The 15,647-nt window shown below is 47.0% G+C and overlaps 1 protein-coding gene across 1 annotated transcript in view; it reads right to left on the bottom strand.

Moving 5' to 3' along the window:
- CHD7 (chromodomain helicase DNA binding protein 7) overlaps window positions 1–3,481 on the bottom strand; it is a 167,637-nt gene extending 164,156 nt beyond the window's left edge. Inside the window, exon 1 of the mRNA XM_080938708.1 lies at window positions 3,184–3,481. The gene's annotated coding sequence lies outside the window, so the exon portion shown is untranslated. The remainder of the gene's footprint in view (window positions 1–3,183) is intronic.
- Window positions 3,482–15,647: the final 12,166 nt, after the last annotated feature.

Raw genomic sequence — 15,647 nt, 5'->3', positions numbered from 1 at the left:
AAACCATAAAGGAACTTACTATGGTGCTGACCTCCCAGTAAAAGCCAAGCTAACAGAGAACACTCCTTTGGAAAAAAAAATATTGGCAATATTCCATCAGTAAACTGATTAAAAACTAGACCAAGCCTAGATGAATCCACAAAAGTGCTGTTTTAACACCAAGTTCCCTATGAATTTCAACTGGGGGGGTGGGGGGAGGTAACTAGTTTATTTTTCTCCTTGAAAGAAAAAGTTGAGATTTAACTATCTATATTAAAGTATCTAACTGCTATTTACCACTGTACTAATTCTCTCTTCTGTCCTCAGTGCTAAGGACATAGAAAAGAAAATCAACTTTAAAACTGATGTAAAAATAATTCCACTGATTAAGCCAGTACAGCCAGAGCCTGGAAGTCACATAAGTCACTTGCTAACTTGTTTTTTATCTAGAAACTCTTTTAATTTTGAAAGCATAAACATTGGATAAAAAAAAAAAAATCCATAAACTTCAAACTTACCCATCTGCCCAAATTTTTTGAGGGGTGGGAGTGGGAACAAGACAGCCCAAAAATACATAAAACACACACTCCCAGGAAACAGCTTCAAATCTGGGGTATCACGCTGAGCAAATTCACCTGTTACAAGCCTGTCAAAAATTCATCATATCCCTTAACCAGCAGAAACAGGGAAGAGAAATGTCATATTCACCCAGTGGACGAAAAAAGAAAAAGAAAAAAAGAAAAAAAAAACCTTCTTTTTCATTTTTAAATAGCTCCCAAAATTTGTTGAACAAGCTCTTTTCCATTCCCAACTTTTACTTTTACTGTTCTTTTTGTTTTCTTGCAGTTTTTTTCCGGGAAAAATAAAACTTTTCATAAGAAAACTGGAAGACTTAAAATGTCTCCTACTTATCACCTAGAAAGGCAATCCGAGTCCTCTGTGCCCCAAGCATCTAGCTTTCAGCCTCTTTATTATCGTTGTCAATGAATGGGCCCCAGTCAAATGAGCTGCCATTTTAGGGGAAAGACTGGAGGGCTTTCTGTTGTGCAACAGCGGGACAAAAACACTGCGCGACAGATGTACTCTGGGGGCTGGGGAGGATGCAACTTCATAAAACCACTGCTCAAGTTATTTCTCGGACATTACTGTAATCGAAACGTAATTATAACTGGAATAAATCAGATATGGAGCTGCTGGGTCATCGCCACTATTTTTTTTTTTTTTTTAGTCATGGTTAGAACAGATCTGTGAGGAAATAAAGAGATGTATTTTTCTCCTGCTGATTATCACACGTATGACGAGTATTCCCCCTCTTACTGAAAAGAGAACTGAGGGAAAGTAACTGTGGGTCCCTTAGGAAGGTGTCACCCACAGCAAAGACGGCTTCAATTTAACATTTAAAAAATAAAAACCAGAGCTCTCACAAAATTATTTTAAAATAATTATTTAATATATCCAGAGATCCAGCTCAGAGGATAGACACAGTTTAAGTAAGTTATTAAATCGATTGCTAGATAATATACAATGGGAAACTAAAAAGTATACTTAGCAAGTGGGGAACTGGATAGTGTATCTAATTCTAGCAATTCAAAGGAAACTCTCCATGTGGGTTGCTACTTTTCTTTTGTCCATTGTCTGTTCAGAAGAGGGAAGAAGGGAAAAAAAAAACTAGTTTAAAACCCAGGCGTGAACAGTCTCTAAAAGTGACCTCCAGGGAGAACCGAGCTGCCGGGCCGGAGCACTCCCCGGGCCACCCGCTCCACGGGGGCGCTCACAAAGCGGGCTGCCCGGCCAGAGTTTGGGGTGCGCTCCCACGGCGCAGGGGCTCCTCGAGGCAGAGCCATCCGGAGAAAGGCGGCTCGGGAATTATGGCTGCTCGGGGCCAGCGGCTCCTTCCCCGGAGCCTCCTGACCAGTCCCCCGCCCCCGCCGACCGGCCGTCCCCTCCCCGTGCCGCTCAACCCGCGCCGCCTCGCCCACCCCGCACCGCGCCCCGCCGCGCCCCGCCCGCGCCCCGCGCCCCCAGCGAGCCCTGTCCCCGGTGCGAAGCAAACAAACAACGCGTTCCCCGCCACCCTCCTTCCTCTCCCGCTGACCGCTCGGCCTCCAGCCACCTCGGCCGCTCGCGCCCGGAGCCGGCTCTCCGCGGGGGCACCGCGTAACCCCGCCGCTGCGGGGCCACCTGGCGACCCCCGCCCCCGCCGGGACCCCCGACAGGCTTTGGGGGGAGGGGAGCGGGGACGCGAGTTGGGATCGCGGATTAAAGTCGCTATTATGCCGCCGCCGGCGGCCCGGCCAGCTCGGCAAGGTGGGGTCCCCCGGTCGCCAGCCCGCGCTCGCCCCGGCCCGGCTCCCTTTCTTCTCGTCCTCGCGCACTTGGGAGCTGCAGGGGAGCCCCAGGAACCCCTAGCTGCGGGCTCGGAACTCTGCGGCCGCCGCCGCCACCGGCTGGGCTCGGGACGCCCCCCGCGCCGCGTGTTCGCGCCACCCCCGCCCCCGCCCCACGCGGCGCCCCGCGCACTTTCCCTACCGCCGACCCACCTCACCCGTGGCCGTCCCCGCGCGGGCTGGCGCCGCCGCGCCCGCAGGGACGCACTTTGTTCGCGCCGGTGCGGCCGCCGCTCCCGGCGAGCGCGGCGTGGTCGGGCCAGAGCGGGGGGCGGGGGCGAGGCTGGGGGCGCCGCCGTCCCCGAGCCCCGCGCTCAGCGCCCCGCGCCCGCGCGCCCGCCGCTGCTCGCGCCGGAGTTGGAGCCCAACTTTTTCCTCCTTCCCTTTTCTCTCGAACGCAGCCGGCAACTCGTGCTCGGGGCCGGCGGGAGGAAACGCGCTCGCGCTCCCCAGCGCGCAGACACGCTCCCTCCTGTCCCCGTCCCCCCCGACGCCGGCAGCACAACAAAAAGCCATTTACATGCGAGGAAGTGACCCTCGGCCGCCCCGCGCGCCCCCGCCGCCGCCAGCCCCGCGGACGCAGGCAAAAGTTGGGGCGCCGGGCGGCGCTCGGGCCGCGGGTTCGGGCCCCGCCGGCAGCAACGCGGGCGACCCGGCGGGCGGCGCTCCGCTCCTGCCGGCCGCGGCCCCCGCGCACCTCTCCCCGCGCCCCGCACACGCCCAACTCCCCGCTCGCAACTCTGCGCGGCCGCGGCCCGGCCCGGCGCGGTTTCCTGCCGCCGCCCCTCCCGGGGGCGCCGGGGAAGTCTGCGCTCACCGGCTCGCTCGTTCGCTCGGGCTAGTCCACCGCTGGCGCGCCGTGGGGAACAAAACGCAGAGCGACTCCGGAGTTGACTCGGCGGCCGCGGCCGGAGGGGGGGGGGGCTGATCCACGGACGCGGAGTTGGCCGCGCGCGCACGGGGCTCTGGCGAGTTGCGGGGTCTCCGGGTCCCCGGGCCGCCTCCTCCTCGGAGCTCCTTTGTGTAATTCCACTCGATTCAAGTTTAATCCGATAGTTCCCGAGCACGAGCGCGTCCGCACCACCACGGCTCAACCCCCGCGCCGCCGCCGCCACCGCTGCCGCCGCCGCCGCCGCCGCCGCGGCCCCAGCACGCCAGCGCCTGCGCGCGCCCTGCACGCCGCGCGCACGAGCCTCCGGGGCCGCGCGCGCCCGCGGCCGGCTCCCTCCGCGGCGCGCCCGCGCCCGCGCGCCGCCACCTGACGTCAGGCGCGCCTGGCATAATTTATGCAAGAATTCGGCCGGGGTGGCGGAGGCCGCGGAGAGGCCGAGAGAAGGGGGCGGTGCGGCGCGGGCGGCCGCCCCTTCCCGTCCTGCCGGGCGCCGGCGCAGCGGGCGGGTGTCGGTCCCGGTGCGCGGCCGCCGCAGCCTCTCCGGCCGCCTGCTGCAAGCGCTCCCGCGCGGGTCCAGAGGGTGCCACGTTTCCGCGCAGCACCTTCCCGGAGCCGCGCTGCGCCTCCCCGGGGCAGGAAGCCGAGGCCCGGAGCCCCGTAGTGACCCCGGCCACCGCGAGGGGTGTCCAGCGCCGTGCGGACCGTGGAGGCTTGGGGGCGTTTAGGTGTCTCTCCTGTAATTATCCTTCAACTTGAGATGATTTTCCCACCACGAAATCCCTAGGATGGACGTCTTTCCTTTCAAATAGATCCATTCCTGCCTCGCTACTTTGCTTTTGCCGACGTCCTCCGTGATAGGACAGCGGGATCTTCCACTGAATCAAAAAGTTTAACTAGATGACATCGATTTCGGTTGAATTTGTTAGCATGCCAAAAAAAAAAAAAAAAAAAAAGCAAGGATAGCGCAGTGGTTATGAAACAAAGAAATAGGATGTGTGCCCATTTTTAAACGTGTCAGAACTGGAGTGTTTTCATCATTCCTTGGCCAATGTGGCACTAAATAGGATCTGCTCGCTTTGAACATCCGACCTTCTTGCCCATTTCTCTTTCTGGTACAAGATGAATATTAACCTGAAGGACATTTTTTTTTTAAATGAATTTCCCTCTTGTGCAATAGATATTTAAACATTTACTAAGCACCTTCTGTGTGCAAAACACGGAGCGGATATCACTTGTAAACGGTCAACAATTGTAAACTCTAGCATGGTTTTCTTAGGTTAAGACTGCACTCCTAAATAAGGAAGGAGGCTATAGAGCCATCTAGAACAGCTGTGTACGTGCTATTGAACTCAAAAATCGCAGAGAAAATGCAAACCATGCCAATCTCACCCGCTGATGGCTGTACTACTGCTGAACCGAGAACCACGCTGTCTTATTTGGACAAGTGGTTTGCCAAAAACGGTTTCATTTATTCTGCAACTTAATCGGTTAGACATTTATTTCCTAATAGCAATGATTTTACTTTTTTTTTTTCATATTTTTACAGCCTGATGCTTGTTTAAGTGCGTTGCTTCTGGCTTCCTTTCACCATAAGCTGGATTTTTTTTTAAAGAAACAGTCATCAACTAGTTTACAGATAATCAGAAAAAAGCATGTTAACACCATGGGGCGGGGAGGGAATGTGACACTGAAAACCGAAAATTATAAAATCTACTTTTTTATAGCTCTGGTATCATAGGTTAAAAAAAAATCACAATCTAAAATAAGCCTTCCATTTACAATAATTTTATGTCCTTAACAGTAAAAGTATCATGGATACTTTGAGGGGAGGAGTGAATCAGATATGCATATATTTCAAGACAATTTACAAGCTAAATAATCTGACCTCTACGTTTAATGGAAGCATAACGTTTCAGCTGTGTGATCAATAGCTCCAAGTGACTGTGTGGAGGTCCCCTGTTGTGTCCTTGTGTATTTCACTAGAACGTTGGGACACTTCCTTTTGTAATATGCCAAAGATAAACATACCCAGTGTGGGACAAATCAGCCACCAATTCCCTCTCTGACTTCATCTCCTTCTCCCGGGAGTCCGGGTGAGAAGTGCAGGCTTTCAAAGATTCTGCTAGTGCAGAACTCCAAGGGCCTTGAAAATCCAAAGACCCTCAGGCGCAGACCTAGGCAGCTTTGTACTCCCTAAGCCTTAGCTCCCACCCGCCCCCCCACCCCACCCCAGCCCCACCCCCACCCCCGTCCCCCTACCCTAAGCCTGGAACATTCTTCTCTCCAGCTTCTTTCTCGAAGTTTTCCCAAAGAGAATCATTTGAATTCACAACCTTTAGCTTTAAGTATGCAAATTCCTTAGGGCCAGATAAGGGTCACTCTCAGCCAAATGTAAACTCCTGCGACGGGTTGCTTTTCTTTCCCGGCACCCAGCTGAAACTAACCCACTGAGAGGTTTTTACATTCTTTTCACATTGGGGTGAAAGAGGTTCCAGGCTTGGTTCTAGGTGCTTAGAGTAAATCTAACAAGGTCCCACCCTTTGCTGCCTGGTTGATTGGTAGAGATTCAGTGAACAGAAAGAACAATGGAAGGTCTACATCCTTGCGGAATTGGGGATTTCTTGTCCAAGCTGCTCTTGCCCTGAGGGCAGCAGGAAAGGGTTAGCGACCTAGGAGGTGGGGCTCTAACAGATGGAGTGGGCACCCATCGACAGAAGTTAGGAAAATACAAACACAACATGATCTGTGGTGAAAGGGAAAGAGAAAGCCACTTCCAAGAACTCAGAGGGATGGAATTCACCCATAGAAAGGCTGAACTGCTGCTTAGACCAAAAAAAAAAAAAAAAACACAGTTTGACTGTATTGGGAGAAAATAACCCAACAAACTGCAATACTTAGGAACAGAGAATCATTTGCATAAACAAAATATCTGAAAAGCACCCAAAACTTCTAGAACATCTACTAAAAGCTAAACCCTAACAGTCTCTCAAATATTTTCAAGTCTAAAATATTCCATAAGGCACACGGAGTCCAGTGTAGAGGGGTTGAGAATGGTTCTCCATCTGAATTTACCAAATTTAGGTTCCTCTCTCCGATCAAGTCATTTGCATTAAATTATGATGCAGGACTCCCACTGAAAACATGCAAAGAAATAGAGACATACGTAAGGATGAAGAAAACACTAAAAGACAAAGTCAAAAATTTTGCTTGTTTTCATTGCTCATCAGTGTTTTGCTTATATGTGTGTCTGTGTGAGGGTGTCAGATGCACTGGAACTCCAGGGAATTGAACCTCGGTCCTCCAGAAAAGCAACCAGTGCTCTTAACTACTGAGCCATCTCTCCAGTCCACCCCTATCGCCTCCACTCCAATCAATCAATCAATCAATCAATAAATAAATAAACAACTTTTTCTGCCTCATATAATAACAACATATTTTCCTCTAATTTGTTCCATGGAATAACTGAAAAGAAAAGCCAGGAACTCAGTCCATCCTTTTACATCATATATATATATATATATATATATATTATATATATATATATATATATATAATAGATATAATGATGCAGGACTCATATATAATCTAAAATTGCAAGTTCTCACCAGATACTTGCCTTTTCTTTCCGAGTTGCTGGTAGTCTGCAATATGCCTATTAAATTGAGCTTGGCTTTGGTTCCTCTGCCTAAAGACTTATTTCTTTTATAAGTAAGTTCGCCTGGATTTTTAACATAGTTCATACACAGATATAAATTGTTATTTGGGATGTACCCTTCCAGTGCTTGCTCCAGAGCATGTGGTGCAGAATGTATAGCAACAAGTCCACAGTATCTTTTAAGTAAGCAGATAGGATGCTGGTTTTAAAATCATTAGATAAAGTTCCCATCCCATTTCCATTACCCACAATGCAGTCAGAGCCCCCAGTGGTAACTGTCAGAAGTGATGAGGTGAGACTCTCACAGATAGTAAATGTAGTTACATCTGAACCATTCTTTCGGAAAACACGTGTTGAGTGTTTACAGTGTGCACCATACCCTCCCTTAGTCTTGAGGGTATGGCAGGGTCCCTTTTCTAAAGGAGCAAGGGATGCATGGCAGCTGCCTCAGGCCAGGGCTGTGAAAGGCAGAGCTGCAGCCTGCAGGAAGAAAGCCCAGGTTAGATCCTGGGCACCTCGGAGGAGAAAGAAAAAAAAATAAACAAAAATAAGATAAAGGTGTGACTCTTGTTGCCTGAGACAGAACAACAGGTTTCCAAGGATACGAGACTTTAAACTATGTCTTGGAACTCATCAGAACAGGGAGGGTGATTTCACAACACACACACCCCCAGTCCCATGAGTCCAAGCTTCTGACAATGAGCCACTTTTCTTTGGTGTTCTATGAAATTCCACCCCAACCCAAGATGAGTTATCTGTCCTTTCTTTGACTGTATATGTATATGTGTGTGTGTGTGTGTGTGTGTGTGTGTGTGTGTGTGTGTGTGTGTATAAAATTATATACAATGCATACAGACACACTAACTTATAGCTCACTGCCCTATGTCATCATTAGGTTGTGAGCAATGGCTGTACCTTGTCTAGTGACACCCCAGTTATCAAAGGCTTTCCCCAAGTGGTAAGAATACCTACAGGAAGAAGCTGAAGTAAAGAAGTAGAGAGAGCTAAGAAGAGCTCCTTAAAGCTATGGTCTTTACCATCCTAAAGTCTTCGCTTTGGGTCCTTTTAAAAATTTATTTATTTTATGTTTGTGAATACACTGTCACTGTTGTCAGACACACCAGAAGAGGGCATCAGATCCCATTACAGATGGTTGTGAGCCACCATGTGATCGCTGGGACCTTTAGGAAGAGCAGTCAGTGCTCTTAACTGCAGAGCCATCTCTCCAGCCCCAGCATCAGGTCTTAAACCATCCTAAAGTTATGGCCTGTCTCTGAGCAGTTTTCAGCAAGAGAGGCAAACAGCAAGATGGCTGAAAAGATGAAGGTGCTTGCTTTGTAAGCCCCACACCCTGAATTCAAGTCCTGAAACCTACATAAAAGGGAAAGGAAAGAAATGACTTATACATGCTCACGCCAAACACACACACACACAAATGATAAATGAAATGTAAAGAGAAAATGTACAGAGAAGACTGTAAAACTAGAACTGAGAAGAGAGAAAGGTATAAACGGAAGCTTAGGACAGGAAGCGGATGATGTAAGCTAATGCCTTCACTCTGGCTCAAACCTGCTATCGTTAATGTTTGTAATACCGATAGTCAACTTTTGAGGAAGAGAGGCAGGAGTGAAGAGGCAGAAGCCCTCCAGCAGAAGCCATAAGGATTGGAGACCCCAACGGTCCACAGCATGGCTTCACCAGCTTGCATTCAGTTACACTGCTACCTCTCACCCCCTCCCCAGTCCCCAGCTCTAGAACTCCAGTGTACTAATTCTCACCAATACTGAACAGTATCCCCCCCAAAAAACATATCATTGTTTCCACTAATACATGGAAATTCATAGTGTTAACTTAGCATTAAGATGCTTTTGCAAAACATTTTAGACAGGAGTAGTACTGCATGCTATTTCCAGACAGTTACTAGACACTTGCTGAGAGCCACATGCTGTGGTAAGTACTGCAAACAGAAAACAAAACAAAACGACAGCAAAAAAAGAGAAAAGCGAACCCCGATTGTGAGTGGGTTCCCTTTCTCTACGGAGAGGTAGGATGGACATCTAAGTATTCGATAGGGGTAGAATTTGGGCCGCTGATGCCTCAAAAGAAACTCGTTCTTCTTCTGCCCAGATAGTCAGAAGAGACGGCACAGAAGATGTGACATTTAAACCAAGACTCGCTGGACGCTGCAGATGGCAGGGGATGGAGAGCCCACCAGGCAGAAAAAACTGGCGGATAATGCCTGAGGCAGATGGCCTGTGTCAGGACTGCAAGTAATTTGGCTCAGTCAGAGCATAGCACACACAGGGAGAGAAGGGAAGATAGAAATAAAATGTAGGCCAGATCAGAAAGGGTTTATAGCACACCGAGATTTTTTTTTCTCTTAAGCGGAGTATAACGGCACAACCCTGCAGGATGTGGGGGCAAGAGCACTGTAAGTTCAAAACCAACCTGGGCTATGCAACAGGGCCCTGTTTTTGAAAAAAAAAAAAAAAAAAAAAAAAAAAACCAAAAGGTTATGGGTATAATTCAGTAGTTGAATGTTTTTTGCCTACCATGCAGAAGACTACACGGTTCATCTTCAGGGCTACAAAATAAAGAAACAAAAACAAATAGCAAGAGAAACATGGGGCTGTGACTTTTTAGCATAAGGAACCTTGGGTTCAATGCTCCACACTGCCTAAGCTGTGCGCAGTGGCTCATGCCTGTAACCCTAGCACTTAGGAAGTGGAAGCAAGGGGTTCAGGAGTTCTGCCATTGGTAACTACATAATGAGTGTGAGGCCAGTCTGACCCTGTCTCAAACAAACAAACAAACAAACAAACAAACCCTCCTGTTTTGGGCTTTTCCGTTGAGGGAATTGGGTATCTACTTATATCATGAACCAAGATAAAAAGCAGCAATTGCAAGAGTTTGCAAAGGAACACAAGGCTTTGCGCAAGTTCAAGGTCCCTTGTTGGGCTCTCAAGCTGGCATGCCCACCTACTAAGAGTCGGGCACTGAAGGTATGCCAACAGTGACAGATGAGAAGGACTTTCCCCTGTTACCTAGGAACTTAGTGGCTTAGAAATTATAATTCGCAGAAACCAGATATGGATGCCTCCTCAGAGGCTGTGCACCAGTCATACAGATACAGCTGAGCATGCTTGCAGCTAACTATCGGACTGAACATGGGGACCCCGATGAAGGTGCTAAAGAAAGGACTGAAGGAACTGAAAGGGTTTGCAACCTCATGGGAAGAACATTATCAACTAAGTAAACCCTTCACAACTCCCAGGAACTAAAATACCAACCATTGAGCACACATGGAGAGACCCATGGCTCCAGTTGCATATGTAGCAGAGGATAGCAGTGTCCGGCATCAATGGGAGAAGAGGTCTTTGGTCCAGTGAGGGCGTGTTTTCCCAGTGTAGAGGAATGCCGAGGCACTGAGGTGGAGAGGGTGATTGGAAGGGGGTGCTGGAGGGGGAGGGGAGCAGGGGGGAAAAGGGGGTAACATTTGAAATGTAAATACAGAGATTATCCAATAAAATAATTTTAAAAATTATAATTCATCTGATTGACTGTGTGGGGATGGAACTTGTTTTTAAAAAGGTGAGGAGTCTCCGTCTTCACCACCTCTGACTTGCCTGTCTCTGGAATGTTTCCAAGAAGGCAATTCCTAATGCAGGAGTACAGGTCAGGCCTCTGCTTGCTTCAGGTGAGCTGATGATCCCTAGCTAAGTGAGTACCATGCGTGATTCACTCAGGATGCAGTCAGTGTGGCAGGAAGCAATGTAGAAAGAGGTGTGAGAGGCAGGCAGGAGAAAGATGCTGTAAGGACACACAGACATAACAAAAGGAGACATGGTAAAAGAGAAATGACCGGGGGGAAAAAAAAGGTTCAGCAGTTATCCATCTGAAAGGGTAACTCAGAGTCAAGTCAGAAGAGTCTGCAGGATGGAGGGGATAGCAGCATGCCAAGTCGGGTCAAGTGGAAGAAGGTTGAACAACTTTGCTGGATTTGCTCTTTAGGGTGAAGGACAGACCACAGAGGGTGGGAAACCAGTCCAGACTCCAACCTTTTACAAAATGATGGCTATCTTTTACAAATCAGAGGGTGGTAGGGTAGCTACAAAAAAAAAAAAAAAAAAGAACTCATAAGGGTAGCCAGGTGAGAACTCACAAGCCAGGAGTGGGAACATAGGTCTCTCTGCCATCCTGATACTTGGAAGGTAGAGACAGGGGGAGGCACAGTTCGAGTTCCCTAGGCAGGGAATTTGAGACCAGCCAGAGCTCCATAAGACCCTGTCTAAAAAAGTAAAAATAAACAAACAAACCTAATCTCTAAGGAAGAATGCAGGGCTGGAGAAATGGCTCAGTGGGTAAAGTGTTTGTTCTTGCAGAGGACCTGAGCGCCACTCCAGTTTCCAGTTACAGACTCACAGCAGACCAGAAGTCCAGTTTCTAGAGATTCAATGCTCTCTTCTGACCTCTGTGCACACCAGGCACGTGTGACAAAAAAACAAAGACACAAAACAACTCACACACATAAAATAAAGTAAAAAAAAAAAAAAAAAAAAAAAAAACAATTTTAAGAACGTACATGACAGCTTGAACAATTGTTTCTGCTTTCTCATCCAGTGTCGTTGTACTAAGAAAGAGGGAAGCCAGACATAAAGGAGCAACTGTCTATACAGGAGAGTGAAGGTTTGGGGGCTTGGGGGATCAAGCTCAGGGAGAGTAAGTTGGAAAGCAGTAAATTTCTTGAAGAAGATGGCAGAGCGTTAGGTGAAGTTATCCAGGATGCTTCTGCATTCCTCAGTCACTGAGTGCTGACCAGTCACTCAGTGCTGACCAGCTACGTAGTCATGGGTCATCAAGAATGGGCTCAAGTTTGGGAGAAAGGAACTTCTGAGGCAGAGCCGACGTGGTGTGAAGTCAACGTGCAGCTTTCTTAGGGGAGGCTTGCTCCTTAGGAGAAGACACACGTGCACTGTGCTACCAACCTCACTCAAGAGAGTCATCCCCATCTTCTGGGACCTTGTGACATTGTTGGCTAGAGACTCTGTACCAGAGAAAAGCCCAGGGGCCAGGAAGCAGCCATAACCATGGGCCTTTTGTTCACATAGAGAGCATAAGCTACGTGTAGCCTTGGCTGTCCTAGAACTCACTCTGTAGATCAGGCTGGCCTCGAACTCAGAGATCTGCCTGCCTCTGTCTCCCAAGTTCTGGGATTAAAGGTGTGTACCACCACTGCACTGTGAAGTCAGTGCTTTTTTGCTGAACACAATGCCGATAGTGTTCAATGTCATAGAATGGGGACCACATGTTATTACTACAATCTCTTGGATAATGCTGGGGCAAACTATGCTGGTCTTTGGTCTGAAATAGATAGATAGATAAATAGATAGATAGATAGATAGATAGATAGATAGATAGATAGATAGATAGATAGATGGATAGATAGATAGATGGAAAGATAGATAGATAGATAGATAGATAGATAGATAGATAGATAGATAGATAGATAGATAGATAGATAGATGGAAAGTTAGATGGAAAGATAGATAGATAGATAGATAGATAGATAGATAGATAGATAGATAGATAGATAGATGGATGGATGATGGATGGATGGATGGATGGATGATGGATGGATGGATAGATAGATAGATAGATAGATAGATAGATAGATAAATGGGTCACAAGCTAGAGAGATTGCTCAGTGGTTAGAGCACTGATTGCTCTTCCAGAGGGCCTGAGTTCAAATCCCAGCAACCACATGGTGGCTCACAACCATCTGCAACAGGATCCAATGCTCTCTTCTGATGTGTCTGAAGACAGCTACAATGTACTCATATAAATAAATAAATCTTCAAAAAAAAAAGATGGGTCACAATTTAAAGCTGCTTCATGTCATTTATCAGATCCCCAAGGTCCTCCCACATTTAAGTACCAATGACTTCCACAACACTACATTGACTAGAGTCTTCTCTTCCTGATCCAGTGTCCACAGGAGATTTTGAATGTGGGTTTTGCAGGGAAAAGAATGAGGGTCAAAGGAATAGCCAAGGTCATCCTGCTGTGTGTGTGATAAAGTTGCAATCAAAATGAGAGTCTCTCTGTGTGTGCGTGTGTGTTGTGTGTGCACATGTGCGTGAGCATGTGTATGTAATGTGTGGAGGAGTCAATGTTTGAAGAACTCTAGCAGCCCTGAACCTAGCAAACGCAGGCCGGACCGTGGTAAACAAGGCACCAACAGGTCTGGCCCTTTACCCTTCCTTGTCCCTTGTTAAGATGTCAGATTACATTCCTAAAGTCCCCTCAATATAAAGGTCTGCTCCGTTCCTTTATTTGACCACCGACTGACTCATTCCTGAGACTAAACACCAAAGTCCAACAATCAAGACTCATTTCTCCATGGGAGGCCACATTTCTGTCACTGAGCTACATCCTCAGGCCTTGGTTTCGCTTTTGTCTGTCTGTCTGTCTGTCTGTCTGTCTGTCTGTCTGTCTGTCTGTCTCTTTTCGGGTGGTGATAGTTTGTTTTTTTGAGACTCTATTTCACTATGCAGCTCAGGCTCACCTAAGTACCTGATCCTCCTGCCTCCGCACCCCAAGAGCTGAGACCACAGACACACGCCGCCAAGCCCAGCTTCCCTCTGCTCTAAGATGTTCCATGTTGTGAACTACACCATAATTCTCACAAGAGTCTGCAATAGGCTGCAACTCCGAATGAGTCTGACTGAAGAACTATGCAATCATGAATAATCCCTCTCTTGATCCGTGTTGAAACATGGCAGTCACACACACCCACACAGATTTGTCAGAGGTTAGCCAGTGCCAGCACCCGGCATGCAGGAAGCACTACAAATGCTCACAGAGTGTACGTGGCATCCAAGGACCAGGATGACTGGAAACGAAAAGGCGAGAACCAAATTAAAAAAAAAAATTCCACAAACTGGAATCTGGAAGCAGAACCATTCCTAATTTTATCTTAATTTGTATTTTGACATAGTTAACTTCTTCCAAAGTAATTACTTTTTAATATGTTTATAATGTGTTTATAATATGATTGAGCTGCTAGACTGGGGTTTTTTCATTTAGAAAGCTAGCAAGACATCGAAATAGACCATTTTCTCAGCTCCTCTGTGGAGATTCTCTGGGTGTGCCGGGCTGCTTGGAAGCTCAGCTTGCTGGATTAGTTTCATGGTGTCAAAAAGGCAGACCATGACTGAAGCCAAGCTGAGATTCACTTTCCTTCCAGACTTTACCCTTGCCACGGTGTCAATTTTGGGGGCCCTCCTAAGCCATTGGCCTTAGGGCCATTCTTATGTCACCTGAGTCTAAAGTAGATTAAGTATCACATATTGTGCACTGACAGTTTATTGCCTCTCTCAGGAAAAGAAAACGTAACATTGCCAGGCATGAATCATAGATTCATCCATGTAGTGGACCAGGAGGGACTGAGGAAGTCAACAACTGAGTTGTTGATTCATTCCTACTTATTTTTTTTAAGATTTTTATATTATACATGCGTGCATGCGCGCGAGCACACACACACACACACACACACACACACGTACACTACCTTCAGACACACCAAAAGAGGACATCAGATCCCATTACAGATGGTTGTGAGCCACCATGTGGTTGCTGGGAATTGAACTCAGGACCTCTGAAAGAGCAGTCAGTGCTCCTAACCACTGAGCCACCTCTCCAGCCCCAGCTACTTCTTTTTCTCTCTATCTCACTATTCTTTTTTTCTTTTAGATTTTTGGTGGGATTCCATACTGGGAACCAAAGCCAACCAGGTCTACTGCAAGAAAAACAAGTGTTCTCTCCTGCCTCTTTCTTTCCATTTGTTTGAGACAAAGCCTCACTATACAGTCCAGGCTGGTCTTGAACTATTAAGCCTCCTGCCTCGGTCTCCTAAGTGTGGGAATTATGGCTGTCTGCCGAAATGCCCAGCTTAACTTGAGCCTTTGTTATTACTGTAATATATGTACATATACGTTCCACTCACACATATTATTCAACAATCTCTAAACATCCAAGTTGGTGGTATTAATTACACTCATCATGCTAGCTCATATTGATGGCTGTGTTCAAATCAAATTTTATGTGAATATTATCTATCTCCAGAACCTTCCATCGTCCTAGAAAGAGATTTTACACTGCTTGAAGACAGCTCTGGCAACCTTCAAGTGTCTATGAATGTGACATTTGTGGGGGCCTCATAGGAATGGACTCATCCAATATATGAATATCCATGGTCTATTTCAGTTCAAGGATAGCTTGGGCTACACAAAGAAATTGTATCTTAAAAACAACAACAACAACAAAACTGAAACAACAATAAACTTTGAACACCTCAAGATAAAGCTTCTAGAATATTTTATAGATAGCATTAATGGTACCTAATCACATGAGTAATTATGATGAAAGATACTAACTGTTGGCTGGAGAAAGTTCTAGGACTACCTCAAGTTATTTCTAACACTATAAAGTATAATCACGTACTACTGGCTATTTTCTGATAAAATTCTACGATATGTTATTTACTTTATGAAAAACCCTATACTAAGTTTATGGGCAATTAGACATTAAATGTAGACATATTCTTCCCATTTCCCTCAGAAAGACAACATGTAATCAGAGAGACAAAGAGCAGTACAATAGAACTAACCAAGTAAAGGATGGCTTATGTTTATAACAGAAACTTCACTGGTATTAGAAAGAATGAAAGCCAGGC

This window comes from Micromys minutus, assembly GCF_963924665.1.
Source record: "Micromys minutus genome assembly, chromosome: 26".
NCBI classification, from domain to species: Eukaryota; Metazoa; Chordata; class Mammalia; order Rodentia; family Muridae; genus Micromys; species Micromys minutus.
Note: the sequence above shows the minus strand (reverse complement) of the source record. Positions and strands in the feature narration are given on the sequence as shown.